The sequence below is a fragment of the Balaenoptera physalus genome (assembly GCF_965194825.1).
Source record: "Balaenoptera physalus genome assembly, chromosome: 6".
In the NCBI taxonomy this organism is placed as follows: Eukaryota; Metazoa; Chordata; class Mammalia; order Artiodactyla; family Balaenopteridae; genus Balaenoptera; species Balaenoptera physalus.
The window spans coordinates 15,246,832-15,270,751 of record NC_138885.1 but is presented as its reverse complement, the minus strand read 5'-3'; the positions used below and the strand labels follow the sequence as shown (position 1 = coordinate 15,270,751).

At 38.3% G+C, this 23,920-nt stretch overlaps 1 long non-coding RNA gene across 1 annotated transcript; it reads left to right on the top strand.

The window, feature by feature from the left end:
* The first annotated feature begins 8,909 nt into the window (after positions 1–8,909).
* LOC309662801 lies at positions 8,910–21,465 on the top strand. The gene is made up of 2 exons (XR_014264976.1): positions 8,910–10,057; positions 10,372–21,465. It is a non-coding gene; the product is annotated as an uncharacterized lncRNA (long non-coding RNA).
* Positions 21,466–23,920: the final 2,455 nt, after the last annotated feature.

The following is a 23,920-nucleotide window of genomic DNA, read 5'->3' as shown; positions in this document are numbered from 1 at the left end:
CAGCTCTTTAGTCCCTTTCCCCCTCCTTCCTACATTCATTTAGGAAAATGCAACCCAGGTTCAATCCTGATCTCTACCTACTCCACACCTAGATCCAAATAGCTAAGTGGCCTTAGAAAAACACAAAACCTTGCTGACTAATCTCACTTTAAATTCATGATCACAAATTTTAAGTGGATCTTTAGAACTTCCCAGAGATACAAGACTATTCCCCTAGTCAATTTACTCTGCCATCTCTCCTAGGTCTTTGCTACTCAATGTATGAGTACCAGAATAGGCAATGCCTGGGAACTTGATGTTATAAATGCAGAATCACAAGATGCTCCCATACTCAAAATGTCAGAATTTGCATTCTAACAAGAGGAATCAGGTGGTTCATATGTACATTAAAATCTAAAAATCTCTACTCTAGATAACTGCTTCACATCTGTCTTCTTTGAGGAGTCCTATTTACCTGCCTAACTTCTAACATTAGAAAGCCATAGGGCTCACTCTTCAGACATGTCCTACATCTTTACTCAACACCTTAGTTTAGATTATCCAGTCTCATCCCTTTAAATACGTTGTAAAATCACAGTGGTCAAACATATACCACCAGTCACAGCCTCTTCCTTATGCCTCAGATGTTTGCATTCAGTTGTCTTCTACTGTATATCCCTACTTGGATGTCTAATAGGAATCTTAAACTAAACACATTAAAAACAAGGTTCTTGATTCTCTGTCCACCCCTCCCCATCTACCAATCTGTTCCTCCAAGAGTATTCTCTATCAGTAAAGGCAGCTTCGTTCTTCAAGTGGGTCAGACCAAAATACTGGCATGATCCTGACTCCTCTCTTTTGTTCTTTATATCCAGTCCATCAGAAAATCCAGTTGGCTGTATTTTCAACTACATCCAGAATCTGACCATGTCTCACTTCCTCCATTGCTACCCTAGTTAAAATTATCATTATCCTTTACATGAATTATATCAAAAGCCTCCTAACTGGTCTTCTTTCTTCTACCTTGGCCTCTTCTACAGCCGATTTATTCACTCTGTAGTTAGTTAATCCTTTTGAAACCAGTCAGATAATGTCACTCCTCTACTCAGAATTTTCTAAGGGTGTCCCATTGTCACTCAGAGGAGAATACAATGTTTTCATGGTCTACAAGGTCCTATATATTCCGGCTTCAGCTTTACTTTTTGCCTTTTTCCTAATTTTTACCTTGTTCAGTTCTTTCTAGTCATGTTGACCTATTTGTACACCTTGAACATGCCAAGGCCACTCTCAACCCAGGGACCTTTGTACTTGTTCTTCTGTCTGCTTAGAATGTTCTTCCCCCAGATAGCTGTAAAGCTGACTCCTCATTTCCTTCAAGTCTCCTAATAAAGGCTTTCCCTCACCAAAAAAAACATAGCATCCCGACCCCATCACTCTCTATTACTTTATTTCCTATACCCATCATTTACTTCTCATAATATTTTACTTATCACTACCTGAGATAATTTGTGGTGCACGTGTATTTTTGTGCTTTGCACATTGTGGGCACTCAACATATATAGTTTTATAAAATAATGAACAAATAAATTATTGGGCCTAATCAAGAGGTTCCTGAGGGAAATTTCAATATATTTTTAATAAAATAGTATATGGCTTTGTTTCTGACTTTAAATGTAATAAATTACTAATTTATAAATATTAGAAACTACAGAGGGAATATATATTTAGGAACGTGATACTAAGTCTTTTGTTTGAAGAAAGTGATTATCAGCATTTTGATATGTTTTATTCTCCTTTATTTTATTATAAATATATGTGTGTATCTCCCATTATATCATAAGAATCTTACAAAAATTATTTAACAGCTATATAATAATTCTGACTTATAAGCATCATAATTTATTTTACTATTCTCTTACTGTTAGACATTCAAGATAGCTATTCCTAAATCTTCACTATTTTAAAATGTCTAAACAAACTCCTTGTACCTAACACTCTAGTTATTTATTTAAGACAAATTACAGTAGATTGAATTACTGAGTCAAAGGGAACATTTGAAAGACTTTTGATGTATATAATCAAATTAACCTTTATAAAATTTGTGGTAATTAACATTAATTTAAGAAGAATCTGAGAATTTAGATTTCATTACATCTTTGATGGTCCAAACTCCTTCATTTATTTTTTTAAAAATTGCAAATAATATAGATAAAAATGCTATCTCATTATTGTTTTAATGAGAATATTTTTATTAATAATGAGGTTGATCAGTTGTCCACATGTTTTGAGACCAATTCTTAAGTCCATGCTTTGCCCAGCATTCCTGACTCTTGGGCAAGGCATCTGTCCTGGAAACATGAATTCTGCTTCTGCAGTAAGAGAAATCACTTTAATTTTATTCATTAGAACTGGTCTCTAGCCAAGCAACCCTTCATCATTCTTTTTCTAATGTTGACCTGACCCAATGCTGTCATGTAATTGATCTAGTCAACACCTAATTAAGGAGGTGAGTATTGATGGTAAATAGCCACACTTTAATTTATAATGACTTTATTTCAAGAATTGTTTACCTATGGGAAAATGAGATTCCTTCTCAGTGAATTCAAACAGTGTCTATCAGAATCTCCAAATCAACCCAAATGGATTTGCCACAAGTGTTTTATGTCTCAGATTTTCCCAAGGCAACAGACCAAAAGTACGATTTCTGCATAGACATGATAAACTGTTACTTGTTTCAATGTGATTTGCAGGCCACTGTTAAATCTTTCCTAACCAAAATAATTTATTTAACTTACCTTCTACAATGACTTAAATTTTACCATTATAGAGACCCATTGGCTAATGAATTTCAATGCTTTCAAGTGTAAATTTATGGTACCAAGAACCAGCATTAACACATGAGGTTCTTTTAATTCACAACATTCAGAATGGCCATCATCATGAGATCATCATGAGATGATATCTCATTGTAGCTTTGATTTGCATTTCTGTAATGATTAATGATGTTGAGCATTCTTTCATGTGTTTGTTGGCAATCGGTATATCTTCTTTGGAGAAATGTCTACTTAGGTCTTCTGCCCATTTTTGGATTGGGTTGTTTTTTTTTTAATATTGAGCTGCATGAGCTGCTTGTAAATTTTGGAGATTAATCCCTTGTCAGTTACTTCATTTGCAAATATTTTCTTCCATTCTGAGGGTTGTCTTTTCGTCTTGTTTATGGTTTCCATTGCTGTGCAAAAGCTTTTAAGTTTCATTAGATCCCATTTGTTTATTTTTGTTTTTATTTCCATTTCTCTAGGAGGTGGGTCAAAAAGGATCTGGCTGTGATTTATGTCATAGAGTGTTCTGCCTATGTTTTCCTCTAAGAGTTTGATGGTGTCTGGCCTTACATTTAGGTCTTTAATCCATTTTGAGTTTATTTTTGTGTATGGTGTTAAGGAGTGTTCTAATTTCATTCTTTTACATGTAGCTGTCCAGTTTTCCCAGCACCACTTACTGAAGAGGCTGTCTTTTCTCCACTGTATATTCCTGCCTCCTTTATCAAAGATAAGGTTACCATATGTACGTGGCTTTATCTTTGGACTTTCTATCCTGTTCCATTGATCTATATCTGTTTCTGTGCCAGTACCATACTGTCTTGATTACTGTAGCTTTGTAGTATAGTCTGAAGTCAGGGAACCTGATTCCTCCAGCTCCGTTTTTCTTTCTCAAGATTGCTTTGGCTATTAAGGGTTTTTGTGTCTCCATACAAATTGTGAAATTTTTTGTTCTAGTTCTGTGAAAAATGCCAGTGGTAGTTTGATAGGGATTGCATTGAATCTGTAGATTGCTTTGGGTAGTAGAGTCATTTTCACAATGTTGATTCTTCCAATCCGAGAACATGGTATATCTCTCCATCTATTTGTATCATCTTTAATTTCTTTCATCAGTGTCTTATAATTTTCTGTATACAGGTCTTATGTCTCCTTAGGTGGGTTTATTCCTAGATATTTATTCTTTTTGTTGTAAAGGTAAATGGGAGTGTTTTCTTAATTTCACTTTTAGATTTTTCATCATTAGTGTATAGGAATGCAAGAGATTTCTGTGCATTAATTTTGTATCCTGCTACTTTACCAACTTCATTGATTAGCTCTAGTAGTTTTCTGGTAGCATCTTTAGGATTCTCTATGTATAGTATCATGTCATCTGCAAACAGTGACAGCTTTACTTCTTCTTTTCCAATTTGGATTCCTTTTATTTCTTTTTCTTCTCTGATTGCTGTGGCTAAAACTTCCAAAACTATGTTGAATAATAGTGGTGAGAGTGGGCAAACTTTTCTTGTTCCTGATCTTAGTGGAAATGGTTTCACTTTTTCACCATTGGGGACGATGTGGTCCTTGGGTTTGTTATATATGGCCTTTATTATGTTGAGGAAAGTTCCCTCTATGCCCACTTTCTGGAGGGTTTTTATCATAAATGGGTGTTGAATTTTGTCAAAAGCCTTCTCTGCATCTATTGAGATGATCATATGGATTTTCTCCTTCAATTTGTTAATATGGTGTATCACGTTAATTGATTTGCATATATTGAAGAATCCTTGCATTCGTGGCATAAACCCCATTTGATCATAGTGTATGATCCTTTCAATGTGCTGTTGGGTTCTGTTTGCTAGTATTTTGTTGAGGATTTTTGCATCTATGTTCATCAGTGATATTGGCCTGTAGTTTTCTTTCTTTGTGACATCTTTGTCTGGTTTTGGTATCAGAGTGATGGTGGCCTCGTAGAATGAGTTTGGGAGTGTTCCTCCCTCTGCTATATTTTGGAAGATTTTGAGAAGGATAGGTGTTAGCTCTTCTCTAAATGTTTGATAGAATTTGCCTGTGAAGCCATCTGGTCCTAGGCTTTTGTTTGTTGGATGATTTTTAATCACAGTTTCAATTTTAGTGCTTGTGATTGGTCTGTTCATATTTTCTATTTCTTCCTGGTTCAGTCTCAGAAGGTTGTGCATTTCTAAGAATTTTTCCATTTCTTCCAGGTTGTCCATTTAATTGGCATAGAGTTGCTTGTAGTAGTCTCTCATGATCCTTTGTATTTGTGCAGTGTCAGGTGTTAATTCTCCTTTTTCGTTTCTAATTCTATTAATTTGAGTCTTCTCCCTTTTTTTCTTGATGAGTCTGGCTAATGGTTTATCAATTTTGTTTATCTTCTCAAATAACCAGCTTTTAGTTTTATTGATCTTTGCTATCATTTCCTTCATTTCTATTTATTTCTGATCTGATCTTTATGATTTCTTTCCTTCTGCTAACTTTGGGGATTTTTTTGTTGTTGTTTTTGTTGTTCTTCTGTCTCTAAATGCTTTAGGTGTAAGGTTAGGTTGTTTATTTGAGATGTTTCTTGTTTCTTAAGGTAGGATTGTATTGCTATCAACTTCCCTCTTAGAACTGCTTTCGCTGCATCCATAGGTTTTGGATCATCGTGTTTTCATTGTCATTTGTTTCTAGGTATGTTTTGATTTCTTCTTTGATTTCTTCAGTGATCTCTTGGTTATTGAGTAGTGTGTTGTTTAGCCTCCATGTGTTTGTATTTCTTACAGATTTTGTCGTGTAATTGATATGTAGTCTCATAGCGTTGTGGTTGGAAAAGATACTTCATACAATTTTAATTTTCTTAAATTTACCAAGGCTTGATTTGTGACCCAAGATATGATTTATCCTGGAGAATGTTCCATGAGCACTTGAGAAGAAAGTGTATTCTGTCATTTTTGGATGGAATGTTCTATAAATATAAATTAAGTCCATCATGTTTAATGTATCATTTAAAGCTTGTGTTTCCTTATTTATTTTCATTTTGGATGTTTGGTCCATTGGTGAAAGTGGGGTGTTAAAGTCCCCTACTATGATTGTGTTACTGTCAATGTCATCTTTTATGGCTGTTAGCATTTGCCTAATGTATTGAGGTGCTCCTATGTTGGGTGCATAAATATTTACAATTGTTACATCTTCTTCTTGGATTTATCCCTTGATCATTATGTGGTTTCCTTCTTTGTCTCTTGTAATAGTCTTTGTTTTAAAGTCTATTTTGTCTGATATTAGAATTGCTACTCCAGCTTTCTTTTGATTTCCATTTGCATGGAATATCATTTTCCATCCCCTCACTTTCAGTCTGTATGTGTCCCTAGGTCTGAAGTGGGTCTCTTGTAGACAGCATATATATGGGTCTTGTTTTTGTATCCATTCAGCCAGTCTGTGTCTTTTGGTTGGAGCATTTAATCCATTTACAATTAAGGTAATTATCAATATGTATGTTTGTATTACCATTTTCTTAATTGTTTTAGGTTTATTATTGTAGGCCTTTTCTTTCTCTTGTGTTTCCTGCCTAGAGAAGTTCCTTTAGCATTTGTTGTAAAGCTGGTTTGGTGGTGCTGAATTCTCTTAGCTTTTGCTTGTCTGTAAAGGTTTTAATTTCTCCGTCAAATCTGAAAGAGATCCTTGCTGGGTAGAGTAATCTTGATTGTAGGTTTTTCTCCTTCATCACTTTAAATATGTCCTGCCACTCCCTTCTGGTTTGCAGAGTTTCTGCTGAAAGATCAGCTGTTAATCTTATAGGGATTCCCTAATGTGTTTTTTGTTGTTTTTCCCTTGCTGCTTTTAATATTTTTTCCTTGCATTTAATTTTTGACAGGTTGATTAATATGTGTCTTGGCATGTTTCTCCTTGGATTTTTCCTGTATGGGACTCTCTGTGCTTCCTGGACTTGATTAACTATTTCCTTTCCTGTATTAGGGAAGTTTTCAACTATAATCTCTTCAAATATTTTCTCAGTCCCTTTCTTTTTCTCTTCTTCTTCTGGGACCCCTATAATTCGAATGTTGGTACATTTAATGTTGTCCCAGAGGTCTCTGAGAGTGTCCTCAATTCTTTTCATTCTTTTTTTCTTTATTCTGTTCTGCAGTAGTTATTTCCACTATTTTATCTTCCAGGTCACTTATCCGTTCTTCTGCCTCAGTTATTCTGCTATTGAGCCCTTCCAGAGGATTTTTAATTTCATTAATTGTGTTGTTTTTCACTGTTTGTTTGCTCTTTAGTTCTTCTAAGTCCTTGTTAAACGTTTCTTGTATTTTCTCCATTCTATTTCTAAGATTTTGGATCACGTTTACTATCATTATTCTGAATTGTTTTCCGGTAGACTGCCTATTTCCTCTTCATTTGTTAGATCTGGTGGGTTTTTGCCTTGCCCCTTCATCTGCTGTGTTTTTCTCTGTCTTCTCGTTTTGCTTAACTTACTGTGTTTGGGATCTCCTTTGCAGGCTGAAGGTTCATAGTTTCCGTTGTTGTTGGTGTCTGCCCCCAGTGGCTAAGGTTGGTTCAGTGGATTGTGTAGGCTTCCTGGTGGAGGGTACTGGTGCCTGTGTTCTGGTGGATGAGGCTGGATCTTGTCTTTCTGGTGGGCAGTTCCATGTGTGGTGGTGTGTTTTGGGGTGTCTGTGACCTTATTATGATTTTAGGCAGCCTCTCTGCTAATGGATGGAGTTGTGTTCCTGTCTTTCTAGTTGTTTGGCATACGGTGTCCTGCACTATAACTTGCTGGTCGTTGAGTGGAGCTGGGTCTTGGTGTTGAGATGGAGATTTCTGGGAGATTTTTGCCATTTGATATTATGTGGAGCTGGGAGGTCTCTTGTGGACCAGTGTCCTGAGCTTGGCCCTCCTACCTAGTGGCACAGCCCTGATGCCTGGCTGGAGCACCAAGAGCCTGTCCTCCACATGGCTCGGAATAAAACGGAGGAAAAAAAGAAATAAAGGTAGAAGAAGATTAAATGAAATAAAATAAAATAAAGTAAAGTAAAATAAAATAAAGTTATTAAAATAAAAAATAAAAATAATCATTAAGAAAAAAGTTTTTTTTAAGTAATAAAACAAACAAACACAAAAAACAGAACCGTAGGACAAATTGTGAAAGCAAAGCTATACAGACAAAATCTCACTCAGAAGCATACACATACACACTCACAAAAAGAGAAAAAGGGAAAAAATATATATATACTGTTGCTCCCAAAGTCCACCTTCTCAATTTGGGATGATCGTTGTCTATTCAGGTTTTCAACAGATGCAGGCACATCAAGTTGTTTGTGGAGTTTTAATCCACTGCTTCTGAGGCTGCTGGGAGAGATTTCCCTTCCTCTTCTCTGTTCGCACAGCTCCTGGAGTTCAGCTTTGGATTTGGACCCACCTCTGCGTGTAGGTCGCCTGAGGGCGTCTGTTCTTCGCTCAGACAGGACAGGGTTAAAGTAGCAGGTGCTTCGGGGGCTCTGGCTCACTCAGGCCATGGGGAGGGAGTGGTACGGAGGAGGCGGGGTGACGTCACACCAGCCTGAGGTGCACCGTGCATTCTCCCGGGGAAGTTGTCCCCGGATCACGGGAGCCTGTCGGTGGCGGGCTGCACAGGCTCCCGGGAGGGGCGGTGTGGAGAGTGACCTGTGCTCGCACACAGGCTTCTTGGTGGCGGCAGCAGCAGCCTTAGCGTCTCATGCCCGTCCCTGGGGTCCGCGCTGATCGCCGCAGCTTGCGTCCGTCTCTGGAGCTCGTTTAGGCGGCGCTCTGAATCCCCTCTCCTCGCGCACCAGGAAACAAAGAGGTAAGAAAAAGTCTCTTGCCTGTTCGGCAGCTGCAGACTTTTTCCCGGACTCCCTCCCGGCTAGCTGTGGCGCACTAACCCCTTCAGGCTGTGTTCACGCCGCCAACCCCAGTCCTCTCCCTGCGATCCGACCTCCAAAGCCCGAGCCTCAGCTCCCAGCCCCGCCCGCCCCAGCAGGGGAGCAGACAAGCCTCTCGGGCTGGTGAGTGCTGCTCGGCGCCGAGCCTCTGTGCGGGAATCTCTCCACTTTGCCCTCCGCACCCGTGGCTGCGCTCTCCCCTGTGGGTCCGAAGCTTCCCCCCTCCGCCCCCCACAGTCTCTGCCCGCGAAGGGGCTTCCTAGTGTGTGGAAACCTTTCCTCCTTCATGGCTCCCTCCCACTGGTGCAGGTCCCATCCCTATTCTTTGTCTCTGTTTTTTCTTTTTTCGTTTGCCCTACCCAGGTACGTGGGGAGTTTCTTGCCTTTTGGGAGGTCTGACGTCTTCTGCCAGCGTTCATTAGGTGTTCTGTAGGAGTTGTTCCACATGTAGATGTATTTCTGATGTATCTGTGGGGAGGAAGGTGATCTCTGCATCTTACTCTTCCGCCATCTTGAAGCTCCTCCCTCAATACTGTGATTCTTATAAGTTATTCTCCTGTGAACTAAAACTCTTAATCCAAAAAGTCCAAAGTTGTGGGAAAGGGAAGCAAACATGTGTGAGTGTTTTGTTAGGTGTATTAGTAGCATGAGTCATTCTTGCTTCCACTCTTAACTCCTAGACTTTTGTATTCCTGTTGAGAAGAAAACAGCATGATATATTCATCACAGGGTCAAAACATATATCACACCCTGTTGGAAAACAGCCTAACCATACAAGGTGTTGTCTTCCAACACGCGTCAAAGGTGGCCTCTCGTTCTTTAATGCCAGCTGCTTCCGAATGTTGTGATAAACGTTGTAACAGCGGCTTCCACAAAGTAGGATTGCCGGAGAGCCTGACTCACTTTCTCCTGCAATTTATTTCTGTGTTAAAAATCTGAAGAGACCAACCTCACATAGAGCACTGTGGTTTGAAGCTAAGATACTGATGCTACTGCCATACCAACTGCCATCACTGATTGGACACACCTTCTTTTCTCCTTGCCCTACCTTCCAATCTCCTTCCAGTACTGCCCATTGGCAGAACCTAGCAGCAATCTGTCAGGAAAAAGAATCCGAAATGTAATAAGCAGTCTTCTGGCTCCATTGACAGAGAAGAGTCTATAAAAGGACAAGTATGGAGCTGAGGAACAACAAAAACCATCTGACACAGGCACAGTCTTCAAAGAATATCAAGGTGACAAATTCATAATCATTCATTCCTTCTCCCAATCTCAAAATTACTATTAACTATTTAATCCAATTCTTTCTTGATCTAAAGCCTAAGAAGAAGGAAATGTCTAATTTTTCTTTTCAAGGACAAAACAGAGTTTTATAAAATAAAAAATGAGGCTACTGGGCTTCCCTGGTGGCACAGTGGTTGGGAGTCTGCCTGCTAATGCAGGGGACACGGGTTCAAGCCCTGGTCTGGGAGGATCCCACATGCCGCGGAGCAACTAGGCCCGTGAGCCACAGCTACTGAGCCTGCGCATCTGGAGCCTGTGCTCCGCAACAAGAGAGGCCACGATAGTGAGGGGCCCGCGCACCACGATGAAGAGTGGCCCCCGCTCGCCGCAATTAGAGAAAGCCCTCGCACAGAAACGAAGTCCCAACACAGCCAAAAATAAATAAATAAATTAATTAATTAATTAAAAAAAAAAATGAGGCTACTATATCAGTAATCTAAGGATTACTGAACCCTTAATACGGACCAGGCACTTTTCTAAGCATTTTACTTCTATTGCCTCACTGAACTCTCAAACACTCCTGTGCTTAAGCACTATGATGGCCCTAATCTCAATGATGAGGAAACCGAGTTGCAAAGAGGTTAAATATTATAATTTGCCCAAGGTCACTGCTTTGTGTTGGTTTCACTCTATCAATAACCTGTGTTGTGGCTGGACCAGCCCTTGTGGTTCTTATTATGATTGCAAGGGACCCTTCATCAATAACCATCAGGAAACTTTGAAAAAAATAAAAAAGGTTTATTAGTCATAGGTCCTGGAAAGCACACGGCACACCTGGGGCCATCAAGCAAGGTCAGGGATACACAGAAAAAAAGAGAATGCACAGGCCTGGGGTTCTGCTTTTATTAGAGTTGAGGATGGGGCCCAAGGGATTCAAAGGCTCACTCTTCACTGGTGAATTTAAAACATAAGAACAGGAATTTAGGGTTTCCCTGGTGGCGCAGTGGTTGAGAATCTGCCTGCCAATGCAGGGGACACAGGTTCGAGCCCTAGTCTGGGAAGATCCCACATGCCGCGGAGCAACTAGGCCCGTGAGCCACAACTACTGAGCCTGCGCGTCTGGAGCCTGTGCTCCGCAACAAGAGAGGCCATGATAGTGAGAGGCCCGCGCACCGCGATGAAGAGTGGCTCCCGCTTGCCGCAACTAGAGAAAGCCCTCGCACAGAAACGAAGACCCAACACACCCAAAAATAAATAAATAAATAATTTTTAAAAAAAGAACAGGAATTTACAGCACAGGAAGAAAAAAAAAAAAAAAAAAAAAGGAAAGTGGCCCGAATGGGCAGTTATCAAAATCAGCCAAGATCTGTAAAACAAAGTGTCTGTGCGTTGGGGGGTAGGGGAGAGGGGGAGGTTAGCCTGGCTCTTTATCTAGTCATGTGGCTGGCAGTGTGTTTATTCCAGATAACCATCTGTCTCTGAAGCAGATGCCTCTTTGAAGGGGATGCTTCTACAATCAAAGCTCAAGTCAGGCACTTACAATACAAACAAACAAACCCACCAGGTCTTACACTATAGTCACCCAGGTAGCAAATGGTTCGGATACAAACTCAGCCTACCTGGCTCCAAAGTCCATATGCTCAATGACTACAACTACCCCTCTGATCTCATCTCACTTTAACATGCAGGACCCCTTATAACCAAGCTGACATTTTTTTTTTGAAGCAGTTTGCTAGGACTCAATTTAGCTTAATTGTCTTATTGAGCTTTATTATCAACATACCCAAATGGACTAATGAATTAAATGAACATATACTAGTGTTGACCTGAAACAAATAAACTGTCAGATGTTTCGCCAGCAAAGATGGGTCTATTTGGCATCAGCAAAGAATTACAATTTGGGGTCTAAAACCATGGTGAGCCATGTGCAAGTCCCCAAAGGGCAAGGGAGTGAGAACTCTTTTACGGAGGCGAAAGGGAAGTGGAAGGGCTCTAGTCAACAGAGTCCGTGGTTTTTTTTGGCTGAGTCCTTGCCAGGGAAGAAGAGGAGTCTTTCTTCTTCCTGTTGGACTCTGCTATTGTCTCAGGGTGCTCTGCCTTCTGGTCTCCCGACCTATTTAATTGAGGTTTCTTTTTATTAAATTTTTACCTGAAACTCACAACCTCAGCCTGATTTCTTGCTATATGAACTTGGGCCTAAAACACAGGTAAAGTGAAAGGAATAGCAAACAATAAGTACATATTATATGAGTGGATTAATTATTTCTCCCCGCAAAGGTGTACAACGTACCCACCATGTTTGATACAAAATAAGCCCACTCTTATCTGTACAGTATATAAGAAACTTCAAATATGAGGTATTCAGCAACTTCCTCTTCTGTTCTGTACCAAAGGAAGAAGAGCTACCAGAGTCCAATGTCTATGTTTTAGAAGGGAGAAAGGCAAAACTTACCATCTCTCTTAAGGAAGCTAGACAAGGTTATTGGGTTACAAAGCCCAAGAGATATTATACTGGCATTTTCTGAGGTCCGACACCATGGAAGCAATATATCAGGGAGCCCTGAGTAAGGGTTTGACTTTTGGTGCCCTCTCTAAAATCCTGAACACACTTTAATTACCTTTGAGTTATGAATAATATTGAAGCCAATTAGAATAAGGTTATAGTTTCAAGGGTGGACCCATAAAAAGAAGCCTCTCATTCTTACAGCAAATACCAAGAGAGTCTTTAGATGTCAGATTTCCTGGTCCAGGACTTATATGTAATCAGGAGCCCAGCATCTCCTTGTCCTTAGCTAATAAAAGTTGAAATTGTAACATGGACCTTATTAATCCTCCATGAAAAAAAAATAATTATTAATGAATATACTCATTGTCCTTCATCCTAGAAGTGTATCTGGACCACAATAAAAGACAAAGGAGTCCTCTGATAAAATTGGTAAGATAGAAACAATGTCCCAAAGTGTCCCCTCTTCAAGTTAGGTTTTTTCTTCTTGTCATTCTTCTTTTCTGCAGCTCCCATTCCCCCTTTGTGCTCTTACTCTCATTCACTGCAAGACCACTTTAGCCCTGCCATTAGTAAGAAGTTACTGAGGATACATCCTTAACTATAACTTTGGTTCCTTTTTCTACTATGCTCTATCAAATACCTTCATGAGCTTCTCCTGTGCTCCTCATCCCCAACCCTAACCTAACCTAGTCAGCTGGGTCCTTGTGGTATTCTCTTGGAAAATGACTTTTAATATGCCACCAAATCCCTAGTTTACTGTTCTCTTTCTGGTCCTTAAGATACAAAAAATTCAGACTGAGAGAGTGTCTAGTCTTTCATCTGCAGAAAACCTTAATTTATTGACCAGTTACCCAGGTGCTGATCTTCTATTTTATTCCCTAAAGCATCCATGTTTTGATATTTTGTAATGAAATCTTAAGACATACCCTTCATACCTAAACTACCAGGTGCATCCCCACAGCAGGCATCTCCTTAATGTGACAGGCAAGCACATTATGCTAAGTAGATAATCACAACAATTAACTGAAAAGGTTATAATTTCATCCTGTTGCGTACAGTTGGCCTGTCAAAAATAATTAGGTTAAAATAGATCTCAAGACTCCCGCTGCAAAACTGAGAGAAAAAAAAAAAAAAAAAGGAAAGAAAAGAAAAAGAAGACAACTAAGAACTATTAAGTTGGCCAAATTAAATGTTCTGTAATTTCACTGCTGGCTGAAACACTAGAGAGATATTTAGTAGAAGAGTCCAACTCAGTTGGAAGTGTTTCATTTCTGTTTCAGTGATTCTCAACATAAATATTGAAAAATAATCTATATGGCAGAATTTCAAGGCAGAAGGGCTGGCCAAAAAGATAATCTCTCAACATTCACAAGCAAATAAGAAAAAATATAGAAGTATATAGAAATAGTTCTATTAACAGTTCTGAATCCTACCTTCAGTTTTGCTTGCTCTCATGTTTGGCATTTTAGTTGAGCAAGAGCCAGATGTTTGCATTCTGGTCTCTTGTCTCCTCTCACAATCGAATTATGTGTGGGATTTGGAGCACCTCACTTTACTTCTTGAGTTGCTACTTTCATTATGATAAAAGTAAAAGCTCAAACTGAAGTGCGAAAGTATTACCCAGTTTAACATTCTTTAATTCTCCTAAAATTCTCTACACCAAAGGTGAACGAACAGACTTTAGTGACAAAAGTTTGACTCAATCACAGCATGGTCACGGCCACCTGAAGAGAGATTTTCATTCTTCAAGAATGATGCCATTCCTTATTTTTTTCAATTCCCACTTTATGTCCTGCTATTACAGGTAGAATATAGATCATCATTATCTTCAAATGCTTGCCCTCAGAAAACTTTCAGTATAGTTAATGAAGCAGAATTGAAACACATGACACAATTAGAGAAACAAAATAGAGTGGAAAAAATACGTGAAAGTAAATACTAGCATATCAAAATCTGGCTAGTCTAGGAAATGAAAAATCACTGTGGTTTATATCATCAACTGCTTGGAAATTTCATTAAATATTTTTTATATCTTAAAACAAACCATGTATACTGTATTTAAATAATTTGGACACTTATATAGTGTGAAAGATCACAAAAGTACAAGAAAAGCAGTAGAGACACAAACTGTATTGATGATGCCTCTTTTCACAGAGGCTATTTTTATAAGTTTTCTTCTTGTAGGGTTTTTAAATACTGTTAAACCGTTCATCCTGTGTTTTCCAGAAAGAATCTGAGGATGTGTTCTTTGCCTTTTGAATTTATTTCTCTTCCAAAATTTCCCCATCAAACTTTTTTTATCTTTTACCAAATCATGATGACCAAAACATGATAATTTCCTATTTTCAACTCCTAGATCTATTTGTATGTTTGACCTGCCTTTTTTCAACTGTTTCTCATGCTTGCTACTAAAGAAATCTATTATAGTCCATAACACACCAAATCACTCTGCATGATACATTCTTTATTCATGGGCCCTGCCAGTAAACTAGGACCTCCATGAACACAAGGACTCTGTCATATTCATCTTTAAACCCCAGTTCCTGTACAGTGTTTTCCATTTAATAAATATTAACAGCAGATACTATCGGTTTCCTACATAAGAATGATTCTTCCCCCTTTGGCATTTCTAACAGAGCTTAGAGTTCATTTAAGCACCCACTCTTTTCTACATTACCATGTGCTTAAAGAGATGAGTCATCACCCCAGTCCCAGTGAGTAAATCACATTCTAAAAGGAACAATGCATTTTGCCAGTGATTGAGGTTAGGTGGTAATTGGAAAGAACATTTTATCTCACACAATAAAAATTTCCATGGTATGGTATTTCTAAGGTCAGTTAACTGAGCAATGAAATGAGGTCATCGAGGACCCAGGTTCTTTCTATATTTTTCCTTCTACTATCCTCAGCAGGTTGGCTTTATTCTCAGACTGGATCTGCCTCTTTGTAAGATGACAGCTCCCAGTTCTCTGATGTCACGTACAAACAGGAAAATGCAGATCAGAAATTTTAGCTAATGAGTTACTAAGAAAAGTCCTTTGGCATTATGTTAAAGATTTTTCTTGCCAATTAAAATAGACACAGAAAGAAAAGGCCACTCTCCTCTTCTACATATTTGTGTTCTTCATATGTGACATTTGGAACTATGACTATAATTTTACAACCCTAAGTAGATCCAGCTTGAAGACAGAACCAACATGTTGAGAAAAGCAGAGCAGAAAAATAGAATAAGCCTTGCTGATTTAACCAAACTTGACAACTGCCCCACCGCAGGATTTACAATATAAATTTTCCTTTCTTGTTTCATTGTCTAGGGTTTTTATCTTACTTACTGTCAAAATCACCACAAAAAATATATTTTACTAATGAATAATTTCAATCCTGCAAAAGTCACTGGAGTGTAGAAAGGAATCAAGATACTTTGTTTAAGCCAGGGTTTCTCAATTGCAGCACTAATAACATTTTGAGCCAGAAAATCCTTTGTCATGGAGGTGGTAGGAGGCACTGTACGATGTTTACGAGCATCCTGGCCTCTACCCACTAGATGCCAGTAGCTGCCCACCACTCAAGTGTGACAACCAAAATGTCTCCAGAAATTGCCAAAAGTCCTCTGGCACGAATATTTGAAGCCAGTTGAGAACCACTGGTCAAAACCTATCATTCTGTAGATAAGTAAACTTAGATTCAGAGGATGAAGTTTCTTTCTTCAAGAAACTTTCTCAAGATCAAAAAAAGTAATAGAGGGAATAGAATAAAAGTAATAGAGGGAATAGAAATCCATGTATACCAATTTTCAACAAATGCACATTGTGTGGCTACTCCTCTTTCATCTGTAGGCCACTATGTTTAATGGATTAATGAATCAAGCAACAGTATGTGAATGAAATGATGGAGATGCATTAGTATTAGGTTTACGCTTCATGACCAAAAGTCAAAATAAGTGTTTCAAACAAGATTTTTTTTCCTCACATAAACCTGGGCTTAGTAGGAAGAATCTTACCAGGGCCCTGGTTTCTTCTGTCTCCTTGTTTTACTAAGCTAAATACACAGCTTCTGCTTCAAAGTCCAAGATACTTTCTCTAGTGCTGGCCATCATATCCTCATTTGAGCCATGGGAAGAAGGAGGAAAGGAGGCAGGAAGTGGTCACAGCATCCCACTTCCAATGCTGTCTCACATTTCCCTCACCATTTCCATTCCCTCCCATGGCGTAGAACCCCACTGCAAGGAAAGCCAGAGACAGTCATCTTTATTTGGGGTAGCTGTCTCCAGCTTGCATTAATTGTTCTACCACTGAAGAATAAAGGGAGAGATGATTTTGAGGGACAATGAGTGTCTGAGCTACAGGAAGAATGAGAAAGATAGGAAGACAGAACAAAAGAAAACAGAAGGGGGGAGGAAAAAGAAGAATATTAATGTAAACCGCCTAGAACCTAGTAGATCCTCAATAAAGATGAGTTATCTTTCTTCTTCCAATCCTCCTTTGGAGTTGATTAAGTACTATCACTAGCTGTTCTGATTATAAGAGGAAGTGGCCAATTATTTAAAACTAATAGCAAAACCTAAATGCAAATCCTAAACTAAATTTAAATTAAATGCAGACCAGAGGGCAGACAGCAGAAGCAAGAAGAACTACAAAACTGCAGCCTGTGGAAGAAAAACCACATTCACAGAAAGATAGACAAGATGAAAAGGCAGAAGGCTATGTACCAGATGAAGGAACAAGATAAAACCCCAGAAAAACAACTAAATGAAGTGGAGATAGGCAACCTTCCAGAAAAAGAATTCAGAATAATGATAGTGAAGATGATCCAGGACCTCGGAAAAAGAATGGAGGCAAAGATCGAGAAGATGCAAGAAATGTTTAACAAACACCTAGAAGAATTAAAGAATAAACAAACAGAGATGAACAATACAATAACTGAAATGAAAACTACACTAGAAGGAATCAGTAGCAGAATACTGAGGCAGAAGAAAGGGTAAGTGACCTGGAAGACAGAATGGTGGAATTCACTGCTGCGGCACAGAATAAAGAAAAAAGAATGAAAAGAAATGAAGACAGCCTAAGAGACCTCTGGGACAACATTAAACGCAACAACATTCTCATTATAGGGGTCCCAGAAGGAGAGGAGAGAGAGAAAGGACCCGAGAAAACATTTGAAGAGATTATAGTCAAAAACTTCCCTAACATGGGAAAGGAAATACCCACACAAGTCCAGGAAGCGCAGAGAGCCCCATACAGGATAAACCCAAGGAGAAACATGCCGAGGCACGTAGTAATCAAATTGGCAAAAATTAAAGACAAAAAAAATTATTGAAAGCAGCAAGGGAAAAATGACAAATAACATACAAGGGAACTCCCATAAGGTTAACAGCTGATTTCTCAGCAGAAACTCTACAAGCCAGAAGGGAGTGGCATGATATACTTAAAGTGATGAAAGGGAAGAACCTACAACCAAGATTACTCTACCCAGCAAGGATCTCATTCAGATTCAATGAAGAAATCAAAAGCTTTACAGACAAGCAAAAGCTAAGAGAATTCAGCACCACCAAACCAGCTCTACAACAAATGCTAAAGGAACTTCTCTAAGTGGGAAACACAAGAGAAGAAAAGGACCTACAAAAACAAACCCAAAACAATTAAGAAAATGGTCATAGGAACATACATATCGATAATTACCTTAAACGTGAATGGATTAAATGCTCCAGCCAAAAGACATAGGCTTGCTGAATGGATACAAAAACAAGACCCATATATATGCTGTCTACAAGAGACCCACTTTAGACCTAGGGACACATACAGACTGAAAGTGAGGGGTTGGAAAAAGATATTCCGTGCAAATGGAAATCAAAAGAAAGCTGGAGTAGCTATACTCATATCAGATAAAATAGACTTTAAAATAAAGAATGTTACAAGAGACAAGGAAGGACACTACATAATGATCAAGGGATCAATCCAAGAAGAAGATATAACAATTATGAATATATATGCACCCAACATAGGAGCACCTCAATACATAAGGCAACTGCTAACAGCTATAAAAGAGAAAATTGACAGTAACACAGTAATAGTGGGAGACTTTAACACCTCACTTACACCAATGGACAGATCATCCAAAATGAAAATAAATAAGGAAACAAAAGCTTTAAATGACACAATAGACCAGATAGATTTAATTGATATTTATAGGACATTCCATCTGAAAACAGCAGATTACACTTTCTTCTCAAGTGCGCACGGAACATTCTCCCAGATAGATCACATCTTGGGTCACAAATCAAGTCTCAGTAAATTTAAGAAAATTGAAATTATATCAAGAATCTTTTCTGATCACAACGCTATGAGATTAGAAATCAATTACAGGGAAAAAAATGTAAAAAACACAAACACATGGAGGCTAAACATTATGTTACTAAATAACCAAGAGATCACTGCAGAAATCAAAGAAGAAATCAAAAAATACCTAGAGACAAATGCCAATGAAAACACGACGATCCAAAACCTATGGGATGCAGCAAAAGCAGTTCTAAGAGGGAAGTTTATAGCTATACAAGCCTACCTAAAGAAACAAGAAAAATCTCAAGTAAACAATCTAACCTTACACCTAAAGCAACTAGAGAAAGAAGAACAAACAAAACCCAAAGTTAGCAGAAGGAAAGAAATCATAAAGATCAGAGCGGAAATAAATGAAATAGAAACAAAGAAAACAATAGCAAAGATCAATAAAACTAAAAGCTGGTTCTTTGAGAAAATAAACAAAATTGATAAGCCGTTAGCCAGACTCATCAAGAAAAAGAGGGAGAGGACTCAAGTCAATAAAATCAGAAATGAAAAAGAAGAAGTTACAACAGACATCGCAGAAATACAAAGTATCCTAAGAGACTACTACAAGCAACTCTATGCCAATAAAATGGACAACCTGGAAGAAATGGACAAATTCTTAGAAAGGTATAACCTTCCAAGACTGAACCAGGAAGAAACAGAAAATATGAACAGACCAATCACAAGTAATGAAATTGAAACTGTGATTTAAAATCTTCCAACAAACAAAAGTCCAGGACCAGATGGCTTCACAGGTGAATTCTATCAAACATTTACAGAAGAGCTAACACTCAGCCTTCTCAAACTCTTGCAAAAAATTGCAGAGGAAGGAACACTCCCAAACTCATTCTATGAGGCCACCATCACCCTGATACCAAAACCAGACAAAGACACTACAAAAAAAGAAAATTACAGACCGATATCACTGATGAATATAGATGCAAAAATCCTCAACAAAATACTAGCAAACAGAATCCAACAACACATTAAAAGGATCATACACCATGATCAAGTGGGATTTATCCCAGACATGCAAGGATTCTTCAATATACACAAATCAATCAATGTGATACACCATATTAACAAACTGAAGAATAAAAACCATATGATCATCTCAACAGATGCAGAAAAAGCTTTTGACAAAATTCAACACCCATTTCTGATAAAAACTCTCCAGAAAGTGGGCATAGAGGGAACCTACCTCAACATAATAAAGGTCATATACGACAAACCCACAGCAAACATCATTCTCAATGGTGAAAAACTGAAAGCATTTCCTCTAAGATCAGGAACGAGACAAGGATGTCCACTCTCACCACTATTATTCAGCATAGTTTTGGAAGTCCTAGCCATGGCAATCAAAGAAGAAAAAGAAATAAAAGGAATCCAAAGTGGAAAAGAAGAAGTAAAGCTGTCACTGTTTGCAGATGACATGATACTATACATAGAGAATCCTAAAGATGCTACCAGAAAACTACTAGAGCTAATTAATGAATTTGGTAAAGTTGCAGGATACAAAATTAATGCACAGAAATCTCTTGCATTCCTATACACTAATGATGAAAAATCTGAAAGAGAAATTATGGAAACACTCCCATTTACCATTGCAACAAAAAGAATAAAATACCTAGGAATAAACCTACCTAGGGAGACAAAAGACCTGTATGTAGAAAACTATAAGACACTGATGAAAGAAATTAAAGATGATACCAACAGATGGAGAGATACACCATGTTCTTGGATTGGAAGGATCAATATTGTGAAAGTGACTATACTACCCAAAGCTGTGGTGGCCCCCAAGCTGTAAGCTTATTCAGCTTTCTGCTTTCCGGAGAACTGCTTGTCTCTTTCTTGTTATGCACTCCTGACGCTGCGGTATTGAGCGTAAAAAAGGAAAATGGCTTGCGGCCAGTTTCGTTCCAGGTGCCTGCTCTGAATCTAAGAGCCCCTGGTTGTTCCCCAGAAGAAGGACGTGCTGCCCTGAGGGGGAAGTCTGTATCTCCAAAGAATGGCCCATAAGGCATGCTGACGCATAGATAGTGGCGCATAGATAGTGGCGCATAGATAGTGGCGACAGAATTATGTGGAAATACAAGGTTTACTGATTTGTTGTTTAGTATTCATTCCGTACTAAACCTATATATACATTCATGCTCTTTGAATAAACTTGCCTTGCAACCATCAGTTGTCTTGGCCCTTCTGACCCCATACTGGTGCTTTTCAGTTCCTTACCCCTCACTGCCAGGAACTTCTAGCTTTCTGCAGCTGGTCTGCGGCACAAAGCAATCTACAGATTCAATGCAATCCCTATTAAATTACCAATGGCATTTTTTACGGAACTAGACCAAATCATCTTAAAATTTGTATGGAGACACAAAAGACCCCAAATAGCCAAAGCAGTCTTGAGGGAAAAAAACCAAGCTGGAGGAATCAGACTCCCTGACTTCAGACTATACTATAAAGCTACAGTAATCAAGACAATATGGTACTGGCACAAAAACAGAAACATAGATCAATGGAACAAGATAGCAAGCCTAGAGATAAACCCACGCACCTATGGTCAACTAATCTATGACAAAGGAGACAAGGATACACAATGAAGAAAAGACAGTCTCTTCAATAAGTGATGCCGGGAAAAGTGGAGAGCTACATTTAAAAGAATGAAATTAGAACACTCCCTAACACCATACACAAAAATAAACTCAAAATGGATTAGAGACCTAAATGTAAGACCAGACACTATAAAACTCTTAGAGGAAAACATAGGAAGAACACTCTTTGACATAAATCACTGAAAGATCTTTTTTGATCCACCTCCTAGAGTAATGGAAATAAAAATAGAAATAAACAAATAGGACCTAATGAAACTTCCAAGCTTTTGCACAGCAAAGGAAAGCATAAACAAGATGAAAAGACAACCATCAGAATGGGAGAAAATATCTGCAAACGAATCAATGGACAAAGGATTAATCTCCAAAATATATAAACAGCTCATGCAGCTCAATATTAAAAAAAAAAAACAACCCAATCCAAAAATGGGCAGAAGACCTAAATAGGCATTTCTCCAAAGAAATACAGATGGCCAAGAAGCACATGCAAAGCTGCTCAACATCACTAATTATTAGAGAAATGCAAATTGAAACTACAATGAGGTATCACCTCACACCAGTTAGAATGGGCATCATCAGAAAAGCTACAAACAACAAATGCTGGAGAGGGTGTGGAGAAAAGGGAACCCTCTTGCACTGTTAGTGGGAATGTAAATTGATACAGTCACTATGGAGAACAGTATGGAGATTCCTTAAAAAACTAAAAGTAGAATTACCATATGACCCAGTAATCCCACTACTGGGCATATACCCAGAGAAAACCATAATCCAAAAAGACACATGCACCCAATGTTCATTGCAGCACTATTTACAATAGCCAGGTCATGGAAGCAACCTAAGTGCCCATCGACAGACGAATGGATAAAGAAGAAGTGGTACATATATACAATGGAATATTACTCAGCCATAAAAGGAACGAAATTGGGTCATTTGTTGAGACATGGATGGATATAGAGACTGTCATACAGAGTGAAGTAAGTCAGAAAGTGAAAAACAAATATCATATATTAACGCATATATGTGGAACCTAGAAAAATGGTACAGATGAACCGGTTTGCAGGGCAGAAATTGAGACACAGATGTAGAGAACAAACGTCTGGACACCAAGGGGGGAAAGCGGTGGGGGGGTGGAGGTGGTGGTGTGATGAATTGGGAGATTGGGATTGACATGTATACACTGACGTGTATAAAATGGATGACTAATAAGAACCTGCTGTATAAATAAATAAATAAATATATATATATATATATATATATATATATATATATATATATATATATATATATATATATATATATGAAATTAAATGCAACTTTCCTGGTATTTTTATTCAAACAGAGAACTAAGGGTTTCATCTCATTCTCTTTCTGATAGCCCTTTCATGTGAAACATCGTTATTATTATTTTTTTAATTCTAGAGTTGTATTCTGCTGCTTTCTGACACTAATTCATCATATCCGCTGTGCTTACAGCCTTTACTTCTAAGCTGGTTTCCCTTCAAAGATGTAGGAACACAATATATTATTAATTTTTTAATCTCATGCTCATTTCATAGCAGATGGGGTAGGAAATATATTGCATGACAGATGGTTATTAAAGAAGTTTGCTGGTCAATCACAACCCATGTGGACTTTTTGTTTACACGTCTGATCATGCACTGAAAGGATACATTTAGGGAATTCTCAGAATAATTTACATTGTTTTCAACAACTAAAACTTGAGGCTGAATTACTTTTCAGTTACATATTTATCATGGATAATTTCATTATGTTTTTGGTGCTTAGCAAACTATGTATCAAGAAAAAATACTTCATGCATTTATTCTATTCATTCAAAAAGTTTTCACTGCGTATCAGACGTTGTTCTAAATGCTCAAGAATATTGCATCTTATTGGGACCAAATGAAAGGTAGAGGTAAGACTCTCAGATCTGCATCATCTCCTGTAGAAGTTTCTTCTGGACCCCAGGTCTGAGGTTGGCATCCTTCCTCTGCACTCACACATCAGTCTACCCATGACCCTCTCATGGAACTTTCCCCACAGAATCACAGTGCTGGTTCCCTTGCCCATCCGCCTCTTAGTTTGAAAGCTCCTTGAATAGAAGAATCATCTTAGTCACCGCTCAATACTGTGTACCTAGCACTGAGCACAAGTTTGTTGGATGAATAAAGAAAAAACGTCGCAACAAAATTTACAACTCCTATTTTATTTAATTCAACAAAAATGCAAACTATGGGAATATACACTAAAAATTATTCAAAGAAACAAGGAATGATGTAGATTTGAGAAGCCATGAAAGGCTTCAAGAAAAAAAGCAATGAAAATCTTTATCCAAGTAAAGGCATTGGCTCTGTCTCACAAGGAACCATTCTCACTACTTTAATATTAAAGTTTCAAGTTGTCTGTAACTTGCATTGTCAAAGGAAGAGGCAGCTCTGAGATAGTCAACTCCCTCTTCAGTGAGTAAAATTCTACTACATTTGCAACTCCTAAGAGCTGGCTCTTGAAAAGTTACCATTTTCTAAAGAAACAGCGATGTAAGAGATACCTACCTGAAGGGCTAATGCTTTCTCTTTACTCTGTTGGATACGCT